At 41.6% G+C, this 12,834-nt stretch overlaps 1 protein-coding gene across 2 annotated transcripts in view; it reads left to right on the forward strand.

The window, feature by feature from the left end:
- Window positions 1-12,834, forward strand: part of cdh4 (cadherin 4, type 1, R-cadherin (retinal)) — a 268,278-nt gene that overhangs the window by 161,302 nt on the left and 94,142 nt on the right. The gene's annotated exons all lie outside the window — the stretch shown is intronic.

A 12,834-nucleotide genomic window follows, 5' to 3' on the forward strand; every position in this document is an offset into this window, starting at 1 on the left:
TCATCTGCAAACATAGAAACATTAGTATTTTTTTGCAATAGCACAGTAACTGGAATCAAATAGAGGTTGATTTTGAGAAATAAAATGCCTAATTTAGTGAATTTGGGTGGAAATGAGCTCCGTGAGAGAATTCATTAGTGTTTAGTGTCCACAATGACAAACAACATTTTATTGAAACTGAGCTGAAATCAAAGGATGCTGGGCCTTTTTTGATCTGCATTTGTAGTTTGTTAGAGAATTATTGGGGGAAAACGACTTAGAATGTAATTTATTGCCAATTCTGGGTAAGAAGTAATTAGTTATTTCAAAAGTCATTACTGTAATTTCCGGATTATGAGCCGATACCTTTTTAACACACTCTGAACCTATACACACACATGCACATTTTTACGCACTAACACCGTCGCGTTTCGATCTCATGCCTGAGTCCGACCAGAAATTCAGATATCATATGGAGGAGTTGTCCCATAGTTCAGCCCTTTTTCCTACTACCGCTACCAGACTGTGGTGCAAGGAGGGGGGTGCTGCAGGGGAGCGCACGTGCCGAGTGTAGGGCTGTCATGATACTATATCGATTTATCCTTCTATAAATAACAGATAAACGCTACATTTTTCGTCTCGATATTTATTGTCTGACCATTTATTAGCATTCCTCACGATTTATAATTTATAAACTTTGATTTCTAACTGAAGCCAATTAAGTTACATTCTATTTAATTTCATTATTCATTATTTTAGGATGTGATTATGCACTTTTAGAACAAAAGTTTACTGTCATTTTTATGCCTGAGAGTTGACAGTATCTAGTATCTCTAGAGTCAATAACATCGTTTAAAGCGATACTTTCCTGCCGAACTTCAGATTTGTTATTGTGACAGGCCTAGCTGAGTGTATCGGTCACGTTTCTAAAGCATGGCGAGGCTAGCGCTTTGATACAGGCAATACACCGAAACAGTCTTAACTCACTGTGGGCTAAAAAAGTAGTTTGGTGTCCATTTAGTTTGTAAAAGTATGGAAAATGCAGCGTGATGTTTGTGGAAACGAGGAGGAGATGAGACTAAAGCGGCAGAGGAGGGACACTTGAATGTTTTACTTCTCGCATGGCGTGTGCTAGGGATGCACCGATACCACTTTTTCTAAAACCGATACGAGTACGAGTACTTGGATTTAAGTACTCGCCGATACCGAATACCGATACGAGTACTAGGCATTTTCTTCAACATTCTTACTTTTTTTTTTTTTTTTACAGCAGATTGGTTTGTAATTAGTAAATTTACTCATCTACATTTCCTTAAGTAAAGTCGGCGACACATTTAAGAGCAGTTATATTAGAATGGTGCTGATGCCATTTATTTATTTTTTATTTTCATTCAATATAATTTTTAATGTTTAATTTTTATTGCACTGTCCATCATAGACAGAAAAGCCCATGTCCAAAATCTCCCCAATGCCTGAGCTTTATTCATTTATGTATTTTTATTTACCAATAGTATTGAGATGGTTACTGATTAATGGTCTCTTTTCGTCTTTACTTCAGCTCCGTGTAGATTTTCTCGTGTGTTTTGTAGCAACTTAGCGAGTAGCTACAGCGTTTTCATTGTTCTGCTGCAGCTCATTTTCGCTCAATATAAACATGCTGTATCTCTTTTATTTGGATTTTCTGAGGACTTTTTAGTCGCTGGGTTAGTTTTTCAGATGAATAAACCCCTGGGCTTAAAACGGCGTCAGAATGGCCAAAACTGCGCTAGCCGCGAGTTAGCAACGTTAGCCTGTATGTTGTAAACACTGCAGACTCCACGCTGCAGCACTAACAACATTTAGCTCTGGTTAAATCCAGCACAGACTCTGATTTAGAGAGCGCAGTCTGTAATAAAGTCAGCTCTATGTGGATTATTGTATTTCCACTAAAGAATTCTCCAGTTTGTTGCTATTTTCTCTCCTCAGCTGAGAGGTGCGCCTCGTAGGTGCGCTGGCCGCACGTCAAATGGTATCGGTTTGTGGTATCGGGACCTCATGAATGAGTACGAGTATGAGTACAAGCCTGTGGTATCGGCCCGATACCCGATACTGGTATCGGTATCGGTGCATCCCTAGCGTGTGCATAACCTGTCCCGCTCATCTCTCGGCCCTGGTGCAGTGTGTGGACATGGACAGGCACGAGAGGCTTATAGAGAAGTGTGGTCTATAATATGTACTTTTTCTTTTTTCTTTTTGAATTTACTTAGTGCAGCTCAATAGTCCGGAATTTACAGTACATTACTTTTTACTCAAAGCAAAAAGGAACAGTCTCTAGCTCAGGGAATGGATAAAAAGTAAAGCAAATCTAGACTTAACTTAGGTCTAAAAAATGTTATGTTCTTTTGCAAACTACTGACTGTGTCTCCCGGGTCACTTTAACAAGGCGTTACATGTTTCTCATGCCGGCGCCCTGATCGTTAGGCCTATGTCTTTGGTGGACGCTCTTTAATTAAAATGAACACCGCCATCAGACGTGCCTCATCCCGGTGCATATCTGTCTTCTCTTTTGATGAGTTCAGCCCACCGTTGTCTCCTTGCCGCGTCCTCTGAGAGTTGTCTATGAGGAGAAACTATGAGAAAAACTTGTAAAAGGAGAGACTCTGCTTTCTCCTTTTACTAGGAGTCTTTAACAAATCAGACTATCCGAAACATGTTGCTCCCTTACACAAATGCCAATGGGCACTATGGGCTATATGCACAGTGCCACAGTGGTTTCCATCACTGTCCTTTCTCTCCCCTAGCTTTTACATTCACAATTTGCAGGGTCCCACACAAATGAAGAGAGGGCTCAAGATTTCATAACGGACTGCGAGTGAAAGTTAGGGGCCAACGGTTAATGGCTAACAAATGACAACAAAATGAAAATTAAAACTAGTGCAAAGTTTTGAGCCTGCACAAAAAAGGATCGACCTGTAAGTAGTTAAAGAGACTGTACAGAGTTTAAAAATGTTAAAATTATGTATTTTCCTCCCCCTACATGTTCCAGCCATGTCCTAATGTGTAGAATGAGCCCAGACCTGTTCACCACAACTGCCTCTAAAATCCTGCACTGTCACTCAGGGTTAATTCGGGTCCGAAGTGCTGTCAAGCACAAGCTTAATATCGAAGGTGCAATTACACGTATGACCTGAGGTGGCAGTAGTGAGTAAAACATGGCAAACTTGCATCTAGCCCCTTTAAATTTGATTGAGTTGTTTCCATGTTATATTGCTCCTTGGCAATTAGCTCCTTAGCTCGCAAGATGAAAGCTCCTACCTTACGACCCCTGGCGTTTCTTTTGGGGCAGGCTTCACATTAGGGGTTGGCCATATTGTATTGGATGTCGTTATCGGGATATCATTTTTTGATTTCGTTCTAATTTTTAAAGACGATATAATGTTTTTATACTCTACATGTTTACGCTCAGCTCTAGCAGAGCAGCATAAACACTGACACTGCTTGAGTAGATCATATTTGAGAGGAAATTAGTATGCGGTTAAAGAAAAATTAAATTAATAGGCGTAAGGCTGGAATTTTGAAGTATTTTGTCCATTATCAATTATATTATCAAATATCGTTATCGTGATATAGATTTTAGGCCATATCGCCCTTCCCTAATTCACATCCAACGTGATGTTTGTAACACGTTGCAGTGACTGTTCATCAGTAACTCTCTGTCCTTTACCAAATCCTGATTATCTCTTCATTTGTGTGGGACCCTGCTAATCATGAATGTAGGGAAGAGGAGGACAGCGCCGATTACCTTGATTATCAATTAACCAAAATCAATCCATCTCCTCGGCAGAAGACAGAGATGGATTACATTAAGTGTCTGCGTTATTCCTTTTTCTTGTTTGACAATTTTATGGCAACCCAATGTTCATATCTGATTTGGACCACAATCAGAAACAGAATCCTCTTTGTCCCATGACGCTGCACTGCAATTTACACACACAGGTCAAATTGATGTCCTCCGTTACAAAGTTCCACTCAGGCTCTGCACTTTATGTAGAACCACTCAGCCGTTATCATTTCTCCTGCACTACTTGTTGAACTGCGTCGGCCTTAATGCTCTGTCATGTTTCTAATCATGACAAAAAGCTCCGTCCCCTGTTGCTAAAGCGATTGCAGAGAGGGGGGATTAAAATTCTGCCCACTCCTGGCGGTGCAATAATGGAGAAGGGAAAAATAATTGACATTGATTGAGCTAATGTTCCACACTGGCAGCGGCTGCGAGGGCCAGGTGATCTAGTTTCACTCTATAATTATGTTCTCCGTTTCGGCGAGCAGGAGAAAGATTCAATAAATGAACAAGAAATAAATGTGTTCCCCCTAATTACCTAGAAACCAGCTCTAAAGGTATATAATTCTAATTTCCCCCACCAGCCTGGTATGTATGCAGCTGTCTTTCTATATCACTGGAATCTACGTTTCTCCTGAGCTGGGAATTGCTAATGTATCTGGGATTTTCTCATTAAATATAGTGATGGGAGGAACATCAGTCCATCAGAAACATGAAGGGGTTTGAACATTTAAAATATCCAGTATGTTTAATAATATATTCAACAGAGAATATCAATCAATTTCAATAAAAGAACCCCTCAAATATGCACATTCAGGTCCTTCTTTGTTCCATGTTGTCTATGTTTCTACGTCAATAGTGTTGGAAATAAAGAAAAGCCGATACATAAAAAGTGTAGTGTTTTAAAAAATTGGCCGCTAACTGTCCTGCTTTTTAAGTAAGTAAGTGAGTCAGTGCTTTATTTGCCATTGTACAAAACTAAAATACATAGATCAGGTGTTGGGTTAGTCCTGAGCCGCCATTGTGGGCCAATCGGACCAGCATGTTTTTGGATGTAGGAGAAACCGGAGCACCCGGAGGAGACCTGTCCTGACTGCTTTCAGTGCTCCTCTGAAACGGTACACCGCCTCCTGGGTTTGTTCCTGTTTCAGAGCATGGTGTCCTGCACTGGTCAGCTCCTCCACCGCCCCTTTCCTCTACCCCCTGTGCAGCTCCCTCCGCTCCCCCTCCACCTCCTCTTGCGCCTTCTCATCTTCATCTTTGTCCTCTGGCCATTCTTTATCAGCTAAAAGATATTCTACAATCATATATCATTTTTGTGCTATTTCTTTATATAAGGACAACTTTTGTTGGGAATCCAGAATGTTTTATCTCTGTCCAGCATAGGAGGATGCACAGACATAAAGAAAAATACTGGAACGCTATTTGACAGCACAGGCAGGTCATAAACATTACATTTTATGGTGCGCTGTATGAAAGTCCACACAGTGCCATTACTGTCCCCAGGGCCAAACTTTGGAATTCACCTCAGCCTCTTCTTTTTCATTTGTGTCTGTGGGTTATTTTTGACCAAGTATGAGGCTGTAAATGTATGTTTGCAGAGTGGCCGAGCGGGAGTGCGGTATTAAATAGGCTGGAGGCAAGGTCAGAGCTCTATGGACAAGGTTGTGTTCACTGCGCATCTGACTTTCTGTCCTCTCTGTGCACTCACTCAGAAAGTTGACTCTCAAAACTGTGGCTGTTTACTGAATGCTAACACTGCCTGTACTTGAAATAAGACAAAGAAAGAAAAGCATGAATGATGTTTGCATGACATTGCAACATCTAGCTTTCAAAGGAAAATAAAAATCTATAAAAAAAAATGTTTATCCATTTTGATCACAAGATAGAGAGCATCAGGGAGAAAAATCTTAAAAGTCCATACAGAAAAGTCCAACAGAGTTAAGCAACTCAACATGTAGCTGAAATAAAGTTGGCATTTCTCCCTCATACAAGTGAGGACTGTAGACTGTACAGAGTAACAGAGTTTACTTTAATAAATCCTTTCTGTAGTCCCTCTGGGGGTTATACAAGTGTTAATGAGATGATTGGGGGGTCTTTCATCTCCCCCTGGTGCCTCTGGCCAGAAATCCACAATTGCAACTTCGCTGCACCGGGTCGGAGGCCCCAATACACACTAATGGAATCACGAAGAAGAAGCTAACAGGCTAACGGGCAAAGCTAACTGCAGGCTAGCGCCACTTAAACAGTAGGCTATTTACAATTTTGAGTGAAAAAAATGATCTCCATTGTGTAATTGGATGTACAATATCCCTCTCTCCCTTTGTCTTTTCTGTCAGTGTAGTATTTACTCTCACGGACAACTAATGAGTACAAAAAATTTAACATGCTACTACACCTGCAGTGGCGTGAGTAGCATGAGTTACTTAGTACTGCTTTAAACTCTGCTCCAGTAGACTGTATTGTGATCAACTTGTTTAATGAACTATGATAATCACAAACTAAATAAAGGCACTTTATAAGACTGATAGAAAACATACAATGAAACCACAACTGTTTCTCTACATAAACTGTGGAGGACTTTGTTTATGATTATCTTCTTTGACAGTTCTATAGAATTTCCCTTAATGCAAAAGTGTTGTTGTGCCGCAGATTGTTGTTCCAAATCAGTTTGTGCTAAAATACACAGCCTTGTTTGATGTTTGCTCTTTGGCCTTGTGTACCATTAATCATTCCAGTTCCTAATGCAAACAGTGGTGCACTTTTCAATTTAAAACCTATCTGCACAGCACTCTTTTTTTAGCCTAGTGGCTTGTCTTCATTTTCCATTTCTGACAAACAAACAACTAAATGAGAGATAGTTATCTGAGCCTCTGTTTTTGTTTTGCCGGTCAATATTTATTTTCGAAAGGCAGCCATCATAATCATGTCACCTATACACAGCTTATCACTGCTGAATCAACATGTGGCAGCTGATGGACACGCACTGTTTTTCTCAATTAGAGGACAAAGACAGACACGTCGCTGAGGCGAATTAACGTGAGCGAAATTTAAACCTAAACAATAACACATTACTTAGTTTGTAGGAGACAATTGGCCCTCTTAACATTTCTGAGGCGCATTATTGTTATTTGTTTGCGCTTTAAAATGAATTGTTTCACATTAATTGGATTTTTTTTTTTTTGCTATCTTTTCTGTTTAAAGTTGAACCCATTAACCCTCGCCTTAACCGAGTAGTAACCTAAACATTTTCTCAGTTTGGGTTACCCAAATCTAAAATCTCGACTGCAGCTCACAGCCTATAGGCCAGTGTAATGCCTCATTTGAAAGCTAAGACCTACAAAACTGATCTAAATGTTTTTATCGTTTCTCGTTTTTGTTGCTATTTTGATGTTTTTTGTTTAATTGGGCAATGACAAATTGGAGAAAATGTGCTCGAATACATGGTCCCTGACTAAAGTAAACTACTCTGTTGAGACACTGTCCATCTTATGTGCTAAATGTTCAGAAATCACTTTTTCATGTTTTAAAGGTCCTATATCATGCAAAATCGACTTTTTGGAGCTTTTAGCCATGTTGTTATGTTATTTCCTTATCAAAAACACCCCCAGAGTGGTTTGTGGTTTCATTCACGCAGCTCTCAGTAATCCTCCTGAATCCTGCTCTCTGAGCAGCTGCTCCTCCCTCTCCTGGTGAACGACTGACCTGCTCTGTTGTGTCGTCACAGCGGAACGGAAGTGCTCGACGTCTGTAATGTAATGTCTTAATTCTATGCTTACGGCCTGATTTTAATTTGTAAAACAGCGTTTTCATTATTTCTGTCGTAAGAGTGAAAAAAATAAATAAATTAAAAATTAAAAAGGATGTGCCCGAGGTGCTTCCAGGTCAACTGTGGCCAAAACAAACACATCCCTGAGTGTCTGAACAGACGTCATGTTTGCGCTGCAGCTGTGAAGATGGAGCTCGTTACCTATTCTGGACACACCTGTTCTTTATTCTTACCTAACAATAATGTCACGGAGAAAAAGAAGCGCGTTTGGCTACGGAGTTTATTCAACCATTTTCAGGAAGAGGCCACTCAGCTGTTTTTTTCTCCGGGATTCAGCGACTATCAGCCAAAATAGTGTTTTTCTGTGATTGTCACTGATGGATGTTTGGTGAACCTTCGCCAGAGTCAAAGTGGATTAACTTTTATAACCAACGCGAGTTCCATAATGTAAACAGCGATGGACCAGAGTGGTGAGTCAATCCAAACGCGGGTTAGCTTGTGTATTAGCATATTAGCATGTGTGTTAGCCATTTATGAAGCTGTGTTGCAGATGTCAACTCCGTATAACTGCATCGTGAAGTAACTTCACTTATAGGCTATATGCACAGTTTCCCCACGTGACGTCTATTTATTTATATTACGGTAACGTTGTATGTGCGGAGAGAGGGGGTGGAGTTAACTGAATCGAAGCGTTGTGTCTTCCGAGTTTGAAAAATACCTCCAGAAAACACTTACATTTATCACAAAAATGAGTGCTCCATAGTGGTAGAGGTACAATATATCATATAAATGCCTATACTTAACTTTGGAATGGCTAAAATACCATGATATAGCTCCTTTAAATCGTAGCAAACTGTTATGAAGCATATATTGAGTTGACAGCCTTATCAGAATAAAAAGAAAAAAAACACCTACGGTATACTGTTTATACACAAAGCTAATCTCCAGATGTCAGCTCCAGGGTTCAGGGGGGAGTTGGCGTTGTTGCGGCCCCACAGAGTGCTCTCTGCCTGGGAGCCGAGTGCTGCCACCTGGCCCTGCGCGCCTGTGGCTCTGGGTCTCACAGGGGAGCCGCTAACTGACTCCTGTCATGTACTCGCCCCCCTTCACAATAGGAGACATGTCTGAGTGCAGCGTGTCACATCTACTCAACATATGTGCATGTACAAGTCACACGCATGACTTCCCACGCGTGCACGTTCACAGCTGTAAGGACAAGTCCCGGAGCCCTAATCAGCACCACGTCTTCTGGTATTTCAATGATCGCATCTCCCTTTGTCAATGTTTCATTTTTGTCTGCGTGCCAGCAGCCTTCATCTGCCACAGCGTTTGCAAGTGACAAGTAAAAACGTCTCCAAAACGCTCTTCTCACAGCGTGCCTCACTCTTTTTCAGCCAGTATGCCTTTTCTTCTTCTGCATTACCATTCTGGCAGCGCTTCTTAGGCAGTTGGACCAATCAGATTCCTTCACCTTGTTGTGATGAGTTGTTGTTGTGCCAGGCGGATTGGCACACAAAACATTCTTGCTTTTCATTGTCAGAACTCACCAATTCAAAACTATGACATTTAAAGAAAAATCTCTGTCTGAATACGATTGTCATTGTCAACAAGGAAGTCTCTTTGGTCTCATGGTGATTTCCTAAGACACTGCTGGGGGAAAAAATGTCCAATTTTCACTTTACGATGTTTAATTTTTGCATTCCACCATTGTCACTTTCTCCATAGATTTGTTTGGAAAATTATGGCGTCTCATATTGGGTGTATGACATTTGTGCTTAAAATAGCACCTAAATAGCACCCCAAATGTATCAGTCTTGTACCTTTTTTTTAAGGATTCTGAGCTTTGAACCCTAAAAATACTATAGACACAAAAGGGACAGCGTCTTCTCTTGCATAAATGAACAAAGGTCCAATTATTATTATTATGAGAGACCAACAGACCCGGTTAGAACCATGAGGCCGTCCTTCCGTGGACCCACTACCTGCTGGAGGAACCATAAGGGGCTGGTGCAATGTGATATAGCAGCTGCCCCAACGACCCAGCAACGGAAAAGTGGAAGAAAATGGATGGATGGATGGATGGATGGATGGATGGATGGATGGATGGATGGATGGATGGATGGATGTATAATGTGTAATATGAAGAAGATTAATATGACAGGTTTGAAGACATACAAACCTAACACGTATTGATCACATTAAATATTTGATGTGTATTTGTATGTATGTACAAATGTATGCCAAATATGGAAAAAGAACAATTAAACTGAATGCTGAAATGTGTGTCAAGTGTTCAATTACCAATTAAAAATGAGCCTATACCTTAAAGACTTGTCCGGCCCTGATGTCAGCCAAGCATGAACTAAATCCCACACCACTGGGCCGCTCCCAAAAAATAAAAATAAAAGTAAAAAATTGGACATGCCTGTGTATGACAACTTTGCCCATCCGTGTTGTTGTGAAAAACCACTAAGATGAGTGAAAGCGCACAGGATACAAACATGGAGGGCTGAGGAGGAAATGAAACAGGCCACAGCAGGAAGGATTAGAGCAGATATGGGCAAACTTTTTGATGCGAGGGCCACATTGGGTTTTTGAACTGCCCTCGAAGGCCAGACCAATTGCGAATTTGGTTGCTTCAAAGAAATACATTTCTCAACTAGACTGTAAATGCCTATGCAAATTGGTTCAATTTCAGACTCAACAATTACATGCTTGCTGGCTGTCATCAAAATATTAATTGTAATTTTGGCTGGTTTAAAGTTTTCTGGTAAACACCTTGTGGCTATCCTCTTTCAAGCATTTCACGTGTCGATGTCGAGGGGGAAATGTCGGAATTGCTTAGATTCAGTTGTAGAGTGTTTGTTTTGCCATGTTTATTTGTTCGGCCTCTCCTTCCATAAATCCATGAGTACACAACACAGGGGGTGCCCACCTGCCAGGCCTGGCTCTGTCTCTGCCTCCTGGTGCCAGCTGGTACCTGGGAGTGTTCTGGATGAGTGCGGCTACAATCAGACTTATTTTATCACTGAGACACATCTGGTCCTCTATCTGTCCTTCAAACAGACACTTGTGTTTCCCCTCACCCATCTTCTCTGTGCTTAGATAAATCATGGCCTCCGTTGGGCCTGTAGAGCTCGTGGTCCAACTCCATGAGCTGTGTGATGAGCACAAACAGGTGATGCAGAAGAAAAAGTTTTATGTGTTGCTCTTTTGCTGTTTAGTGCTCGCAGTTGCCAATCGGTTAAATGTGTATGATGTCACTTTTGGGGATTGGATAATTGGCGATCGAAATGGGATGAAACCACGCCTTGCTGTATCAGTCGCATGGGTCGATAGGCTAAGATTGGCGTCACATGATTTGCCCTCAGCATGGATCCTTCAGTAATCACGTGTCTGCATATGACCATTAAAGCAGCTGTTCTCAGACTGTGATACAAAGGCTACTGGTGGGCTTAAGTTTGTTTGTTTGTTGTTTGTTTGTTTACTTTATTGTCCCCGTAGGGAAATTTGTCCTCTGCATTTAACCCATCCTTCAATGCCGCTAGGGCAAACCCGTAAGGAGCAGTGGTCGACGGCAGTGCCGCGCCCGGGGACCCATCTCCATGATGTGGTGCCAGGCTGATGGTCACAATCACCTGGCTGGAGGATTCACCTATTGCACATGTTTTTAGTGGTAGGGGAAACCGGAGTACCTGGAGGAAACCTACGCAGACACGGGGAGAACATGCAAACTCCACACAGAAAGACCCTGTCCTGGTGGGAATCGAACCCGGTTCCTCCGCTTCTAGCTGTGAAGCGGAGGCACTAACCACTGCGCTACCGCACGCCCAAGTTAAATTTAATAGAATTAATTTCAGTTATGCTTCAGTAACACATTGAATATTTTTTCCACTTAAGACATGGATTGGTCTATTTTAGATCTATTTCACTTTTTAGCCCTGATTTGATCTTGTGAAGTGGTACTTTGATGGAAAGTTTTGAGAATCACAGCAATAGAGTACTACATACTAATTTATATTTAGAAAAATAATGTGAAATAATGGTACTTTATTTGTTGGCTAATATATGCCTGTCATATCAAAGCACTGAGGAAGACTTAGCACGTAAGTAAGTGCTTACTGTGTGCTGCCACTGTGGGCCATGTTTTTGGAGAGAGTGGAAACCGTAGCACCGGGAGGAAACCTGGCTGGTTGCCTTCAGTCGCCTCTGATGCTCTGAAACAGTGCAGCGCCTCCTGGGTTTGTCCCTGTTTCAGAGCGTGGTGTCCTGCACTGATCAGCTCCTTCCTCTTCTTCCTGCGCAGCTCCCTCCGCTCCACAACAGTTTTTCAGCATCTTATGGGAAGAGCTTAGCAGTTAAACTGTTTTATTCTTCAGTGAACGTCCATTAGCCGGAACAATAGTAGGGACAGGAGGCATGTGTGGCTTAGCTTTGAGTCTTGCCCGGCTACCTCCTCGTTTGTCCCTTCCTTGTTTCATGTAGCACCTCTTGTGACGCCTCCACTGTGCTGCAGGTGTGAGGGCTCTTTGTGCCTCTTCAGTGTTTCAGAAAAAGAACTTTGTAGGTCTCAAATGTCTTTAACTCATAAGCTAGCTGTTTGACTTTTAAAAAACTACTTTCTTAAGAACCATTATGGACTCTCTGCAGTAAACACAAAATGCACCAATCCCAAAGCAAAGAAAAGATGTACAAAAGCATCTAGCAAAACAGTGAGGAACAGAAACCACAATTGCAGCTTGCAGAAAAAGGCCAAAAAAATCTGCTGTACCGAGAGAGAGGGAGGTTGCTGCTTGTTTACACGTTGCCATGACAGGTATTATTGATCTTGCTTTTCAACAACCAAACAAAGCATATTTTCTGGGCTTTTTTTCTGGAAATGTTTGAAAATGTTAGAAAATCAATGTGCACATCCCCACACTATCTATTATTATTATTATTATCTATCTTTGAGGCCAAATCCATGAGAGGAGTTACACTGAGCAGGTGGATATGGATATGGTGTGTGCCTCTTGCAGGTGAGATGAGCCGCTGTGCTGCAGGTGACACAGGCACGTGCCAAGTGTGTGTGTGTGTGTGTGTGTGTGTGTGTGTGTGTGTGTGTGTGTGTGTGTGTGTGTGTGTGTGTGTGTGTGTGTGTGTGTGTGTGTATGCCTGTGCACTGAGCAGGAGTGACAATAGGATTAGTTGGATTACAGAAATACAGGCGTCTTACAGGCGAACACCAAAGAAGAGCTGCCGAAGACAGCACCCATGCCGTTTTACA

This window comes from Gobius niger (genome assembly GCF_951799975.1).
Source record: "Gobius niger genome assembly, chromosome: 20".
NCBI lineage: Eukaryota > Metazoa > Chordata > Actinopteri > Gobiiformes > Gobiidae > Gobius > Gobius niger.